Source organism: Gorilla gorilla, chromosome X (genome assembly GCF_029281585.2).
Source record: "Gorilla gorilla gorilla isolate KB3781 chromosome X, NHGRI_mGorGor1-v2.1_pri, whole genome shotgun sequence".
In the NCBI taxonomy this organism is placed as follows: Eukaryota; Metazoa; Chordata; class Mammalia; order Primates; family Hominidae; genus Gorilla; species Gorilla gorilla.
The window spans coordinates 138,726,791-138,742,131 of NC_073247.2; positions in this window are offsets into that span (position 1 = coordinate 138,726,791).

The following is a 15,341-nucleotide window of genomic DNA, read 5'->3' on the forward strand; positions in this document are numbered from 1 at the left end:
AAAAATGTCTATTAGGTCTAGTTTTTTTGTACTAAAGTCTCCTATTTAGTTCTTTATCTTCCATCTAGTTGGGGTTTTTATTATTAAAATTAAGGTATTGAAGTGTCTAACAATTATTATTATTATTATTATTATTATTTTGAGATGGAGTTTCCCTGTTGTTGCCCAGGCTGGAGTGCAATGGTGTGATCTCCGCTCACTGCAACCCCTGGCTCCCGGGTTCAAGCGATTCTCCTGCCTCAGCCTCCCGAGTAGCTGGGATTACAGATGCCCACCACCACACCTGGCTAAATTTTTTGTATTTTTAGTAGAGACGGGGTTTCACCATGTTGGCCAGGCTGGTCTTGCACTCCTGACCTCAGGTGATCCACCCACCTCGGCCTCCCAAAGTACTGGGATTATAGGCGTGAGCCACCGCGCCTGGCCTAACTATTATTATTTAGTTGCTTATTTCTTCTATGTCTGCTAGTTTTGGTTTTGGGTATTTTGAGGTTCTGTCGCTGGCTGCACATATGTTTGTAACTTTTGTATGGATCGACTATCTGCTACCAAGTTTTGACCTAAACACTATTTTTTTTATATTAAGGTGGTCATTATAGCCCATTTTGTTACTGTTTGCATTGCATATTTTACTATTCTTTTACTTTTAATATATTTGTGACTTTGAATCTAAAATATGTCTCTTTATAATCTTTGCTCTAAGTCCTTTATATAAGATAGGAGAAAAAGAGTTTTGCAAGCTAAAAATATATTCATACTGTTATCTGTATTTACTTATGCAGTTACCTATAGCAATATTCTGTATTTCCTTACATAGATTCATTTTACTTTCTTGTACACTTTCATTTGATTCTGAAAAACTCCTTTTACAATGATTCATCAAGCACATGTTTTAACAACACATTTTCTCAGTTTTTGTTTATCTGGAAATGTTTTCATTTCTCTTTATTTTTTTAAAAGGATACTTTTGCTAGATATAGGATTCTTGTTTTTTAGCACTTCGAATATGTTATTGTACTATCTTTTCAAATTCAAAATTTCTCTATGGCTTTTTATTGAATGAAATTTCTATATTTTTGATATTATCTATTTGAGAAGACATTCTTCTCAGACTTTGTTTTTATTTCTTTAGACATAGTTTTCTTTTGTTCCCTGCACATATTTAAAGTAATCGTTTTAAAATCTTGTCTCTACATTCATATCTGGTCTTCCTCAGAGAAAGTTTCTATTCACTGTTTTATTTCCCATGCATAGATCATGCATTCTTGTTTCTTTGCATTTTGTGTAATTTTTTTGATAACCAGATATTTTATATAAAGTAGCAACACTAGAAATCAGATTCTCTACTTCTTAAGGTTTTATTGTTGCTTCTGTTTACCGATTTTGCTATTCATCTGTTTAAGTGACCTGGCTGAACTAATTTTTAAATTCTGTATTCTTTGTATTGTCTGGCCATTACAATCTCTATTCAGATAGCTTCGTGGTCAGCTAATGATTGAACAGATAGTTTCTTAACTGCATGGAACCAGTAAGTCTCTGTCTTTGCTGATGGGCTCCATATGCATACTGGAACATATCTTTAGTACTCAGCCAAATCGGGTGCTTTCACTGTTCTTCTGGAGATTTGGCTGTTATTTATTTATTTATAATTATTATTATACTTAAAGTTCTAGGGTACATGTGAACAATGTGCAGATTTGTTACATATGTATACATGTGCCATGTTGGTATGCTGCACCCATTAAATCGTCATTTACATTAGGTATTTCTCCTAATGCTATCCCTCCCTGCTTCCCCCCACCCCACAACAGGCCCTGGTGTGTGATGTTCCCCACCCTGTGTCCGAGTGTTTTCATTGTTCAATTCCCGCCTATAAGTGAGAACATGCAGTGTTTGGTTTTCTGTCCTTGTGATAGTTTGCTCAGAATGATGGTTTCCAGCTTCATCCATGTCCCTACAAAGGACATGAACTCATCCTTTTTTATGGCAGCATAGTATTCCATGGTGTATTTGTGCCACATTTTCTTAATCCAGTCTATCATTGATGGACATTTGGGTTGGTTCCAAGACTTTGCTATTGTGAATAGTGCTGCAATAAACATACATGTGCATGTGTCTTTATAGTAGCATGATTTATAATCATTTTGGTATATACCCAGTAATGAGATCGCTGGGTTAAATGGTATTTCTAGTTCTAGATCCTTGAGTAATCACCACACTGTCTTCCACAATGGTTGGACTAGTTTACACTAACATCAACCGTGTAAAAGTGTTCCTATTTCTCCACATCCTCTCCAGCACCTGTTGTTTCCTGACTTTTTAATGATTGCCATTCTAACTGGTGTGAGATGGTATCTCATTGTGGTTTTGATTTGCATTTCTCTGATGACCAGTGATGATGACCATTTTTTCGTGTGTCTGTTGGCTGCATAAATGTCTTCTTTTGAGAAGTGTCTGTTCATATCCTTCGCCCAATTTTTGATGGGGTTGTTTGATTTTTTCTTGGAAATTTGTTTATATTCTTTGTAGATTCTAGATATTAGCCCTTTGTCAGATGAGTAGATTGCAAAAATTTTCTCCCATTCTGTAGGTCGCCTGTTTGCTCTGATGATAGTTTCTTTTGCTGTGCAGAAGCTCTTTAGTTTAATTAGATTCCCTTTGTCAGTTTTGGCTTTTGTTGCCATTGTTTTTGGTGTTTTAATCATGAAGCCCTTGCCCATGCCTATGTTCTGAAGGGTATTGCCTAGGTTTTCTTCTAGGGTTTTTATGGTTTTAGGTCTAACATTTAAGTCTTTAAGCCATCTTGAATTAACTTTTGTATAAGGTGTAAGGAAGGGATCCAGTTTCAGCTTTCTACATATGGCTAGCCAGTTTTCCCAGCACCATTTATTAAATAGGGAATCCTTACCCCATTTCTTGTTTTTGTCAGGATTGTTAAAGATCAGATGGTTGTAGGTGTGTGGTATTATTTCTGAGGGCTCTGTTCTGTTCCATTGGTCTATATCTCTGTTTTGGTACCAGTACCATGTTGTTTTGGTTACTGTAGCCTTGTAGCATAGTTTGAAGTCAGGTAGCATGATGCCTCCAGCTTTGTCCTTTTGGCTTAGGATTCTCTTGGCAATGTGGGCTCTTTTTTGGCTCCATATGAACTTTAAAGTAGTTTTTTCCAATTCTGTGAAGAAAGTCATTGGTAGCTTGATGGGGATGGCATTGAATCTATAAATTACCTTGGGCAGTATGGCCATTTTCATGATATTGATTCTTCCATTCCATGAGCATGAAATGTTCTTCCATTTGTTTGTGTCCTCTTTTATTTTGTTGACAAGTGGTTTGTAGCTCTCCTTGAAGAGGTCCTTCACATCCCTTGTAAGTTGGATTCCTGGTATGTTATTCTCTTTGAAGCAATTGTGAATGGGAGTTCACTCATGATTTGGCTCTCTGTTTGCCTGTTATTGGTGTATAGGAATACTTGTGATTTTTCCACACTGATTTTGCATCCGGAGACTTTGCTTAAGTTGCTTATCAGCTTAAGGAGATTTTGGGCTGAGACGATGGGGTTTTCTAAATATACAATCTTGTCACCTGAAAACAGGAACAATTTGACTTCCTCTTTTCCTAATTGAATACCCTTTATTACTTTCTCCTGCTTGATAGCCCTGGCCAGAACTTCCAACACTATGTTGAATAGGAGTGGTGAGAGAGGGCATCCCTGTCTTGCACCAGGTTTCAAACAGAATGCTTCCAGTTTTTGCCCATTCAGTATGATATTGGCTGTGGGTTTGTCATAAATAGCTCTTATTATTTTGAGATACGTCCCATCAACAACTAGTTTATTGAGAGTTTTTAGCATGAAGGGCTGTTGAATTTTGTCGAAGGCCTTTTCTGCATCTATTGAAATAATCATGTGGTTTTTGTCTTTGGCTCTGTTTATATGCTGGATTACATTTATTCATTTGCATATGTTGAACCAGCCTTGCATCCCAGGGATGAAGTCCACTTGATCATGGTGGATAAGCTTTTTGATGTGCTGCTGGATTCGGTTTGCCAGTACTTTATTGAGGATTTTTGCATTGATGTTCATCATGGATATTGGTGGAAAATTCTCATTTTTTGTTGTGTCTCTGCCAGGCTTTGGTATTAGGATAATGCTGGCATCATAGAAGGAGTTAGGGAGGATTTCCTCTTTTTCTATTGATTGGAATAGTTTCTGAAGGAATGGTACCAGCTCCGCTTTGTACCTCTGGTAGAATTCGGCTGTGAATCCGTCTGGTACTGGAGATTTTTGGTTGGTAAGCCATTAATTATTGCCTCAATTTCAGAGCCTGTTATCTGTCTACTCAGGGATTCAACTTCTTCCTGGTTTAGTCTTGGGAGGGTGTATGTGTCCAGAAATTTATCCATTTTTCCTAGATTTTCTAGTTAATTTGCCTAGAGGTGTTTATAGTATTCTCTGATAGTAGTTTGTATTTCTGTGGGATTGGTGGTGATATCCCCTTTATCATTTTTTATTGCTTCTATTTGATTCTTCTCTCTTTTCTTCTTCATTAGTCTTGCTAGTGGTCTGTGTATTTTGTTGATCTTTTCAAAAAACCAGATCCTGGATTCATTGATTTTTTGAAGGCTTTTTTGGTGTCTTTATCTCCTTCAGTTCTGCTTTGATCTTATTTCGTGCCTTCTGCTAGCTTTTAATGTGTTTGCTCTTGCTTCTCTAGTTCTTTTAATTGTGATGTTAGGGTGTTGATTTTAGATTGCTCCTGCTTTCTCTTGTGGGCATTTAGTGCTATAAATTTCCCTCTACACACTGCTTTAAATGTGCCCCAGAGATTCTGGTATGTTGTGTCTTTGTTCTCATTGGTTTCAAGAATATCTTTATTTCTGCCTTCATTTCGTTATGTACTCAGTAGTCATTTAGGAGCAGATTGTTCAGTTTCCATGTAGTTGTGTGGTTTTGAGTGAGTTTTTTAATCCTGAATTCTAATTTGATTGCACTGTGGTCTGAGAGACAGTTTGTAATGATTCGTGTTCTTTTACATTTGCTGAGTAGTGTTTGCTTCCAACTATGTGGTCGATTATGGAAGAAGTGAGATGTGGTGCTAGAAGAATGTATAATCTGTTGATTTGGGGTGGAGAATTCTGTAGATGTCTATTAGGTCCAATTGGTGCAGAGCTGAGTTCAAGTCCTGGATATCCTTGTTAACTTTCTGTCTCATTGATTTGTCTAATGTGGAGAGTGGGGTATTAAAGTCTCCCATTATTATTGTGTGGGAGTCTAAGTCTCTTTGTAGGTCTCTAAGGACTTGCTTTATGAATCTGGGTGCTCCTGTATTGGGTGCATATATATTTAGCATAGTTAGATCTTCTTGTTGAATTGATCCCTTTACCATTATGTAATGGCCTTTTTGTCTCTTTTGATCTTTGTTGGTTTAAATGTGTTTTATCAGAGACTAGGATTGCAAACCCTGCTTTTTTTTGTTTTCCATTTGCTTGGTAGATCTTCCTCCATCCCTTTATTTTGAATCTATGTCTCTGCACGTGAGATGGGTCTCCTGAATAGAGCACACTGATGGGTCTTGACTCTTTATCCAATTTGCCAGTCTGTGTCTTTTAATTGGGGCATTTAATCCATTTATATTTAAGGTTAATATTGTTATGTGGGAATTTGACCCTGTCATTATGATATCAGCTGGTTATTTTCCTCGTTAGTTGCGGTTTCTTCCTAGCATCGATGGTCTTTCCAATTTGGCATGTTTTTGCAGTGGCTAGTACCGGTTGGTCCTTTCTATGTTTATTGCTTCCTTCAGGAGCTCTTGTAAGGCAGGCCTGGTAGTAACAAAATCTCTCAGCATTTGCTTGTCTGTAAAGGATTTTATTTCTCCTTCACTTATGAAGCTTAGTTTGGCTGGATATGAAATTCTGGGTTGAAAATTCTTTTCTTTAAAAAGGTTGAATATTGGCCCCCACTCTATTCTGACTTGTAGAGTTTCTGCTGCGAGATCGCTGTTAGTCTGATGGGCTTCCCTTTGTGGGTAACCCAGCCTTTCTCTCTGGCTGCCCTTAACATTTTTTCCTTCATTTCAAGCTTGGTGAATCTGACAATTATGTTTCTTGGAGTTGCTCTTTTCAAGGAGTATCTTTGTGGCATTCTCTGTATTTCCTGAATTTGAATGTTGGCCTGCCTTGCTAGGTTGGGGAAGTTCTCCTGGATGATACCCTGAAGAGTGTTTTCCAACTGGGTTCCATTCTCCCCGTCACTTTCAGGTACACCAATCAAACGTAGATTTGGTCTTTTCACACAGTCCCATATTTCTTGGAGGCTTTGTTCATTTCTTTTTACTCTTTTTTCTCTAAACTTCTCTTCTTGCTTCATTTCATTTATTTGATCTTCAATCACTGATACCCTTTCTTCCACTTGATCAAATCAGCTACTGAAGCTTGTGAATGCATCAGGTAGTTCTCGTCCCATGATTTTCAGCTCCATCAGGTCATTTAAGGTCTTCTTTACACTGTTTATGCTAGTTAGCCATTCGTCTAGTCTTTTTTCAAGGTTTTTAGCTTCCTTGTGATGAGTTCAAACATCCTCCTTTAGCTCAGACAAGTTCGTTATTACCGATCTTCTGAAGCCTACTTCTGTCAACTCATCAAGGTCATTCTCTGTCCAGCCTTGTTCCATTGCTGGTGAGGAGCTGCGATCCTTTGGAGGAGAAGAGGTGCTCTGGTTTTTAGAATTTTCAGCTTTTCTGCTCTGGTTTCTCTCCATCTTTGTGGTTTTATCTACCTTTGGTTTTTGATATTGGTGACTTACAGATGGGGTTTTGGTGTGGATGTCCTTTTTGTTGATGTTGATGCTATTCCTTTCTGTTTGTTAGTTTTCCTTCTAACAGTCAGGATCCTCAGCTGCAGATCTGTTGGACTTTGCTGGAGTTCAGCTCCAGACCCTGTTTGCCTGGGTATCACCAGTGGAGGCTGCAAAACAGCAAATATTGCAGCACAGCAAATGTTGCTGCCTGATCCTTCCTCTGGAAGCTTCGCCTCAGAAGGGCTCCCAGCTGTATGAAGTGTCAGTTAGCCCCTACTGGGAGGCATCTCCCAGTTAGGCTACTCAGGGGTCAGGGACCCACTTGAGGAGGCAGTCTGTCCATTCTCACATCTCCCATTCTGGGAGAACCATGGCTCTCTTCAAAGCTGTCAGACAGGGACGTTTAAGTCTGCAGAAGTTTCTGCTGCCTTTTGTTCAGCTATGCCCTGCCCCCAGAGGTGGAGTCTACAGAGGCAGGCAGGCCTCATTGAGCTGCGGTGGGCTCCACCCAGTTCGAGCTTCCAGGCCACTTTGTTTACCTAGTCAAGCCTCAGCAATGGTGGATGTCCCTACCCCAGCCTTGCTGCTGCCTCACAGTTTGATCTCGGACTACTGTGCTAGCAGTGAGCAAGGCTCCATGGGCATTGGACCTGCTGAGCCACACATGGGATATAATCTCCTGGTGTGCTGTTGGCTGAGACCATTGGAATAGCACAGTATTAGGGTGGGAGTGTCCCAATTTTTCATCTGTTGCAGCTTCCCTTGGCTAGGAAGGGGAATTCCCCAACCCCTTGTGCTTCCCAGATGAGGCAATGCCCTGCCCTGCTTTGGCTCACACTCCATGGGCTGAACCCGCTCTCTAACCAGTCCCAATGAGATGAACCCCATATCTCAGGTGGAAATGCAGAAATCACCCATCTTCTGCATCACTCATGCTGGGAGCTGTAGACTGGAGCTCTTCCTATTTGGCCATCTTGGCTGCCTTTTGATTTTCTGTTTTTTCTTAAATGTTCTCCAGATTGTTGCAACCCTTTGGTAATTTTTAATGATAGTTGAAAAATTTGGCCATAGCTCTTACTTTCCGTTTATACAGAGCCTTAAGCTCAGTCAGGGGTAAGACTTTAGGTCATTCTCAGATCTACCCTGGATATGCTGGATGTCTTGTGGATATCCTGGATATTTCTGGGTGTGCATATAGCCCCATACATATACATGGCCTTTTAGTTTCTGAAGGATATGTTAGAGAATTTGGAAGGCCCCTGTAGACATCTCATTTTCTAAGTTTTTCTTTTTAGCTGTTTTATGTGATTGCTGTTTGCTCCCACTGTTATCTCCACTTGAAGAAGCTATGATATTAAGTAATTTCTTCCAATGTTTATTTTTATGTGTCAATTTGGGTTAAAAGATGCCCAAATAGCTGGTAAAACATTGTCTACTGTGTCTATGAGTGTGTTTCAGGAAAAGATTAGCATTTTAATCAACAGAAAGAGTAAAGAAGATTGCCATCACCAATGTGGGGAAAGTTAATGGGCATCATCCAATTCATTCAGGACCCAAATAGAACAAAAAGGTAGAGGAATGGTAAACTCCTTTTGTCTGTTTGAGGTAAGACATCTATTTTCTGCTCTCAGATAAACTGTGTTCCTGGTTCTCAGGCCTTCAAACTTAAGACTAGGAATTATACCATTGTCCCCTCATCCTCCAGAGTTCCCCCCACATTCTCAACCATTTGGACTCAGACTGAATTACACCACTGTCTTTTCTAGTTTTCTAGTTCTCCAGCTTGCAGAGGGAAGACTGTGGGACTTCTGGGCCTTCATAATCACATGAACCAATTTCTTTACTCTCTCTCACTCTCTCTCTCTCCATACATCTCCATACACACACATACACAGATAAATAGATGCTTCAAAATTTACAGTGGGGTAGTATTCTGATAAACCCATTGTACACTGAAAATATTGTAAGTTGAAATACATTTAACACACCAAACATACCAAATATCACAGCTTAGCCTAGCCTGCTATGAACATGTACAGAGCACTTATATTAGCCTACAGTTGGACAAAATCATCTGCCAGCACAGTACACTGTAGATTATCAGTTGTTTACCTTTCTGATCATGTGGCTGACTCGGAGCTATGGCCTGCTGCCACTACCCAGCATTGCAAGAGAATATTGTGTCACATATTGCTAGCCCATGAAAAAAATAAAAAATCAAAATTCAAAGTACAGTTTCTACTGAACTTATATTGCTTATGCAACATCATAAAGTTTAAAAATCATAAGTTGAACCATCATGAGTTAGAGACAATCTGTGTGTGTGTATGTGCACATGCACATGTATGCCATTATATATACTATTGGTTCTGTTTCTCTGGAGAACCGTGACCAGTACACTGCTGAATATCTTGACAAACAGCTTTAAAAAGTTGGTCATGCTGGTTGAGCTCTGAGTCAGGCCAAATAAAAATAAGACTTGTGAGTGAGAGTTTCCAGGGAACTGCCAGAAAGGTCAAATGATGGCAATTATTTGAAACCAGGCCCTTGAAAGAGCTTCAACATATTATGATTCCTACAGTATCCCTAGGCTGCTGGTTTTGACTGTGATTTCACAATTTATTTTTTTAATTTAATTTTTTAAATATTTTGTTTAATGGATCATGATTTTTGTGTTGTGTGTAAACTCTCATTGTCAAACCTAAGGTTACCTAGATTTTCTCCTGTTATCTCTAGAAGTTTTATAGTTTGGTGTCATAGGTTTAGGTCTATGAACTATTTAGAATTTTTTGTTAAAAGGTTTTAATTTGGTGTCTGGATTCATTTTTTTCTTTTGCATGTGAATATCCACTTATCCCAGTACTATTAGTTGAAAAGGCTCTCCTTTCTCCATTGAATTGCCTTTAACTGAAGATCATTTGACTATATTAATGTGGGTCTCTTTTGAGAGCTCTATTATGTTTCATTAATATATTTTCTTTCACCAATACTACATCACCTTGATTACTGTGGATTTATAATAAGTTATAAAATTGGATAGCATCTGTGCTCCAACTTGATTTTTCTTCTTTGATAATAACGTTGATAATTCTAGCTCTTTTGCCTTTATATATAAACTTTATAATCAATTTGTTGATATCCACTAAGTAAGTTGCTGGGATTTTTATCAAAGTGGCATTCAATCTGTAGATCAGTTTGGAAAGAAATTTTAACTTTGTGCAGTATTTATTCTTCGTATCCATGAGCATGTATTATATCTTCCAAGAATAATGTTTCTTTCATATGCTCTGATCTTATTTGTTGTATAGAAAAAAATCTTCAAATATCTGACAGTATAGATAACCAGACACTTGCTTGTTACTCAAGATGATAGACAGCTACAATATTTTGATTATTCACTGTATACAGTGTTGATGCTATTCAATAACAATGTTGAGAAACAGTAATCTAAGATATATTACCATGACTTACTCTAGTTTGACATCTAAATTAAACCAAGGCTTAGTTTGATAATTCAGTGAATATTAATATTGTCCAAGCATCCACTACATATTTAATGTGCAACACTATGGTTTTTCACTGCTTGATGTAGTGAACAAGAGTGTATCAGGCCAGTAAACTAGGAAAGGTGTCTTTTTAGTCATCCAGAAAAAATGGTTATTCCTTGTTACTTAGTTTTTCATTGTAAGGGACAGAGGGTAAAACATTGCATTTTTCATTTGTGGAATGTGTAATGCTCATAATACCATGACTCCCAGAGCATCCTGGAGATATTTAATAAAAATTACTTGAGAGACAGCAAAAGCTTTCTTTATATTCTTTCCAGACCGTATTATTAGGGAGCTATCAGTCGAATCATATCTAGCTACACTTTTGGTGGGATAGTAAGGCTGATTGTGAAAAAGTTAGAATATATTTTCATGGCCCAACATTAGTAAGATTATTTAGCAGAGAAATATTCCTCTAATCATTGATATCGGTACAGAAAGTTTGACATATGTCCACAGCACATAAGTTACTCCCATTAGCTTGAATACACACGAAGAAAAGTGCAAAGCTACTTTCCAGTTTTTCTATCCCTGCCTGTTTAATTGGAAGAGGAAAAATAAATTAATAATATCTTTCACTATTCAGAAGACATAGAAGGTCAGGGTCAGACAAAGGTTTAAGTGTCTATTAACTAAAATTAATTAGTTGGCAGGGCGTGCTGGCTCATGCCTGTAGTCCCAGCACTTCGAGAGGCAGGTGGGCGGATCACGAGGTCAGGAGATCGAGACCATCCTGGCTAACACGATGAAACCCCATCTCAACTAAAAATACAAAAAAAAAAAAAAAAAATAGTAGGGCGTAGTGGTGGGCGCCTGTATTCCCAGCTACTCAGGAGGCTGAGGCAGGAGAATGGCGGAAACCCGGGAGGCGGAGCTTGCAGTGAGCCGAGATCGTGCCACTGCACTCCAGCCTGGGTGACAGAGCAAGACTCTGTCTCAAAAAAAAAAAAAAAAATTAGTTACTTGCATATATTCATAAAAATTTTCTGGTTAAATGTGTAAATACTCTTAGAAACATGATGAAAGTGTTAGCACGTCCAGGATTTAGTAACGTGGTTATATATTCTTTGGTGTCATTGAGATAGAAACATAATTAGAAATTTTGTAACTGAAAGTAAAGAGTGTTAGCTGAATGCAATATTACAGTATTTAGGTATATACAGAGAAGATTAGGAGACTGCCTACGATATGTCTCAACTTTCTAGCTCTCTCAGCAATTAAAATCTAGTTATTCAGCAATCACACTAAAGGTACAAGTTACTTTGAGCCCTTAGTATAATCAATGTATGTAGAATATAGTACATTCCAAGAATAAAACTCTATTACATAGTATTCAGTTTACCTTTCTAAAGAAATGACTTCAGAAATGTGAGCATAATTCTTAAATTAAGTGAACACATTTTGTCCCTGTTTCAGTAGTTGAGTAAAAGTATGATCATGGCCAGCAATTCATTGACTATTAAAGAAGCTATAATAGTCCACTGGCTGAGCTATTCTTTTAACTAGCAAAATCTGACCTTTAAGTGGGTACTATCCTTTTAAATTGCTTTATGTTGTATTTTTGTAACACTGTTTTTTTTTTCTTGGCACACAATGACCCTTCTTCATTGAAAATCTCATATGCATTTCCTGGAAGATAGACAACAACGTTAATAGCAGAAATATAAAATTAATTTCAGTTATACAAACCAAAAGAGATATGGACCATAGTCATTAAAGAAGGATCTTGTTTGCTGGATTTATTATCTTTTGCTCCAAGCTCATTAAGAAAGAGTCCAGCAAAGGGCTAAGGTCTCAATTAATTTTAATGGGAATGACCAAGGTTTAATAGACTATGTGTTTTAATTGCCTTGAGATTACGTTAAATTGTAGCCTTAGTTGGCTATTGATAGAAATGAGATTTTGATCAAGAGGGACAAAATACTTCTCTAAAAGAAATTGATAAAGCTGTTTACCTATGTAAAAGTGCATTGTTTTGCCTAGGAATTGTATTCATTAATATGAACTCCTAAAATAAACTACGAAAACTGGCCCAACATCAAATATTATATGATCAATTTTCAAATGCAGATGCTGATCCAAATATAGCAGGTGTTGAATACAAAAACCCATCTGCCATCACATTCTTCGTGACTAGGTAAATCATACAAGGCTCAGAATATCTGTGTCATGAATGGCAAGCCGTATAATTTAAAAACACTTTTAAATCCCTTTCTTGTAGCCTTCAATTATCAAACTAGCCAATCAAACATTTTGGTGGGACATGAGTGTTACTTTTTCAAAATAGAATTGTGTAAAATTAAAAAAAAATTAAGAGGCTTGCAGTTTGGTTTAGGTAGTTTGGTCAATTGCCAATAAAATGAATGCTGTAATGAATAAGTTCATCTTCAGGGCTATTGGCTAAGCAAAACTGCCTAAGCACTTTAGACATTTTGGAAAGCTAAACTTCTGTGAATAATAGAAAATGAAAACAATCTACTCATAAGAATATGATTTCATTCTCAGTAGATAAACAAATTAACTGTTATATAATTATTTTCAGTGAAAGGAAGAGCAGACCTATAGGAAAGACACTGGGGAAAGTTCTATATTTTCTAATAATTCATGATTTTCATTGCTAAAATGAGTTATTTAAAATTGTATTTAAATATCAAACGTTATTATCTCAGTCGTTTAGAACACAGCAATAATGAGGCCAGTGTTGCCAGGGTTGTTTACTTATGTATGTGTTTGTCGGGCGTGGGGGAGCTTATGGGTAAATTTAGTGTGTCAATCTGGTTAAGCAATGAGGCCCAGTTGTTCAAACACTTGTCTATATATTGCTGTGAAGCTATTTTTATATGTGATTACAATTTACAATCAGTTGACTTTAAAACAGATTACCATCCATAATGTGGGTAAGCTTTACTCAATCAGTTGCAGGCCTTAGGAACAAAGGATTTGGTTTTCCAAATAAGAAATTCTGACTCAAGTCTACAGATTGTAAATATTGTCTAAGTTTTCACCCTGCTGCCTGCCCTATGAATTTTGGACTCAATAATGCAACATCACCTTTTACTTGAATTTCTAGTCTGCTGGCCTGCCCTACAGATTTTAGATTTGCCGGCCTCCATAATCACGTGATCATGTGAGCCAATTCCTTAAAATAAATCAGTTACAATAGAAAGATAATCGATAATAAATAGATACAGGTACATTACTATAGGTATGCATTTATCTTATTGATTCTGTTTCTCCAGAAACCCTGGCTGATACATGGGTTATGCTGACGTTGCGTTAGACCATCCTGGCTAACACGGTGAAACCCCGTCTCCACTAAAAATACAAAAAATTAGCCGGCGTGATGGCGGGCGCCTGTAGTCCCAGCTACTCGGGGGGATGAGGCAGGAGAATGGCGTGAACCTGGGAGGTGCAGCTTGCAGTGAGCCGAGATCGCGCCACTGCACTCCAGCCTGGGCGACAGAGCGAGACTCCGTCTCAAAATAAATAAATAAATAAATAAATAAATAAATAAATAAATAAATAAAATAAAATAAAAATAATCTCAAACTCCAATGTAAATATTTTTTTCTAATCATCATTTATGATCTCAACAAAGCTTAACATTCAATTTAGATGATTGACAGGTGATCTAGTAATTGAGAGAGCTAAATTTGGTGAATGTCAGGAACACCTGTACCTGACCTCGCAGAAGTAAGGAAACACCTGCCTTGGGTTGTCTTAACTACTTATTATGTCTTCCACAATCGCTGGGACTTATTTTGAATTGACATTCATATCCAACTTTCCTTGGCAAACCGGTACAAATATTAATTTGTTATCAGGCACTTTATATTCTGGGTGTGTGACTTCTCCAGGTAATGGCAAAATTAGTGCAATGGACTTGGATTATTTTGCATTAACTCTGACAATATCAAATGTGTCTGTCTACAGGGTGTGTGTTCCTTTTTGGTGCTCAGGCTGAGCTTGGTAATGACTATAAAATCAACACAGCTATTTATAAATGATATACGGAATTTAAAACTCTCTGTCAACTGCACTCAGGGAATGCAGAGTAGAATAGAGCTGCTCTGGAATTTAGTTCCTGCATGTCTTTATATGATGCCATATCAAGAAAAGGTATATAGAAACTCAGCAAATTTGGGAGCACTAAACTTTATTGCAGTCTTTCATATTTTTGTTTGACTCTTTTCTGTGTTTATTTAAAAATATAATATATGCTTTAATTGTGAAATTTAGAACAATAGTAAATGTTAATGTGTAAATCTTTGAAAACAAGAAGAGGAAATAGAGTATTTGAAATTTTTGTCGGGTACAATTTATTTCCCCTCACAAAGGTCCTTCTCACTATCTGTTATTAAATGAACTGAATAGCATATATATCTGCTGGTCTGTATACCTTTAATTGTCTTCTTATATTTCATTATTTTATTTTTCTATGTATGATCAATACTAATGCAAGGTATATTAACTTGATATCTCTTGAGTCCATACATTGAGTGAAATAAGCAGTCAGTTTGCGGAAGGGAGAAGAGAATCAAGTAATTTTCTTAGTCAAAAGTCAAGCCAGTATCTTTTGGGAGAGTCTCCTTTCTGATACCTCAGAATAACAGAGTTGTTGAGAGTTTAAAAGCTAGAGATTGCCAGGGTCTGAATTCTGGCTCCAACACTTACTAATTATATGTTCATAGACAAATTAATCACATTTTTTTTGCTTTGGTTTCTTTACCTATACAATTATCATATATTAGCACTTACACCTTTATTGTGAAGATTATTTTGAGGATTAAATGAGATGATATATGCACACTCTTTGTTTAATACCTGATGTGTAAAGAGAGCTGAGTAACAGATGGTATCACTGTTATCCTCTCCTACTAGAACCTTGTGAAGTATCAGTATAGCAAAGAAAGAAGACACATGAAATGAGAAATACATTTCAAAATTAAACAATGCTTTCATCTTCACATATTTTTAGTTCTACCTTAAAACTTTAT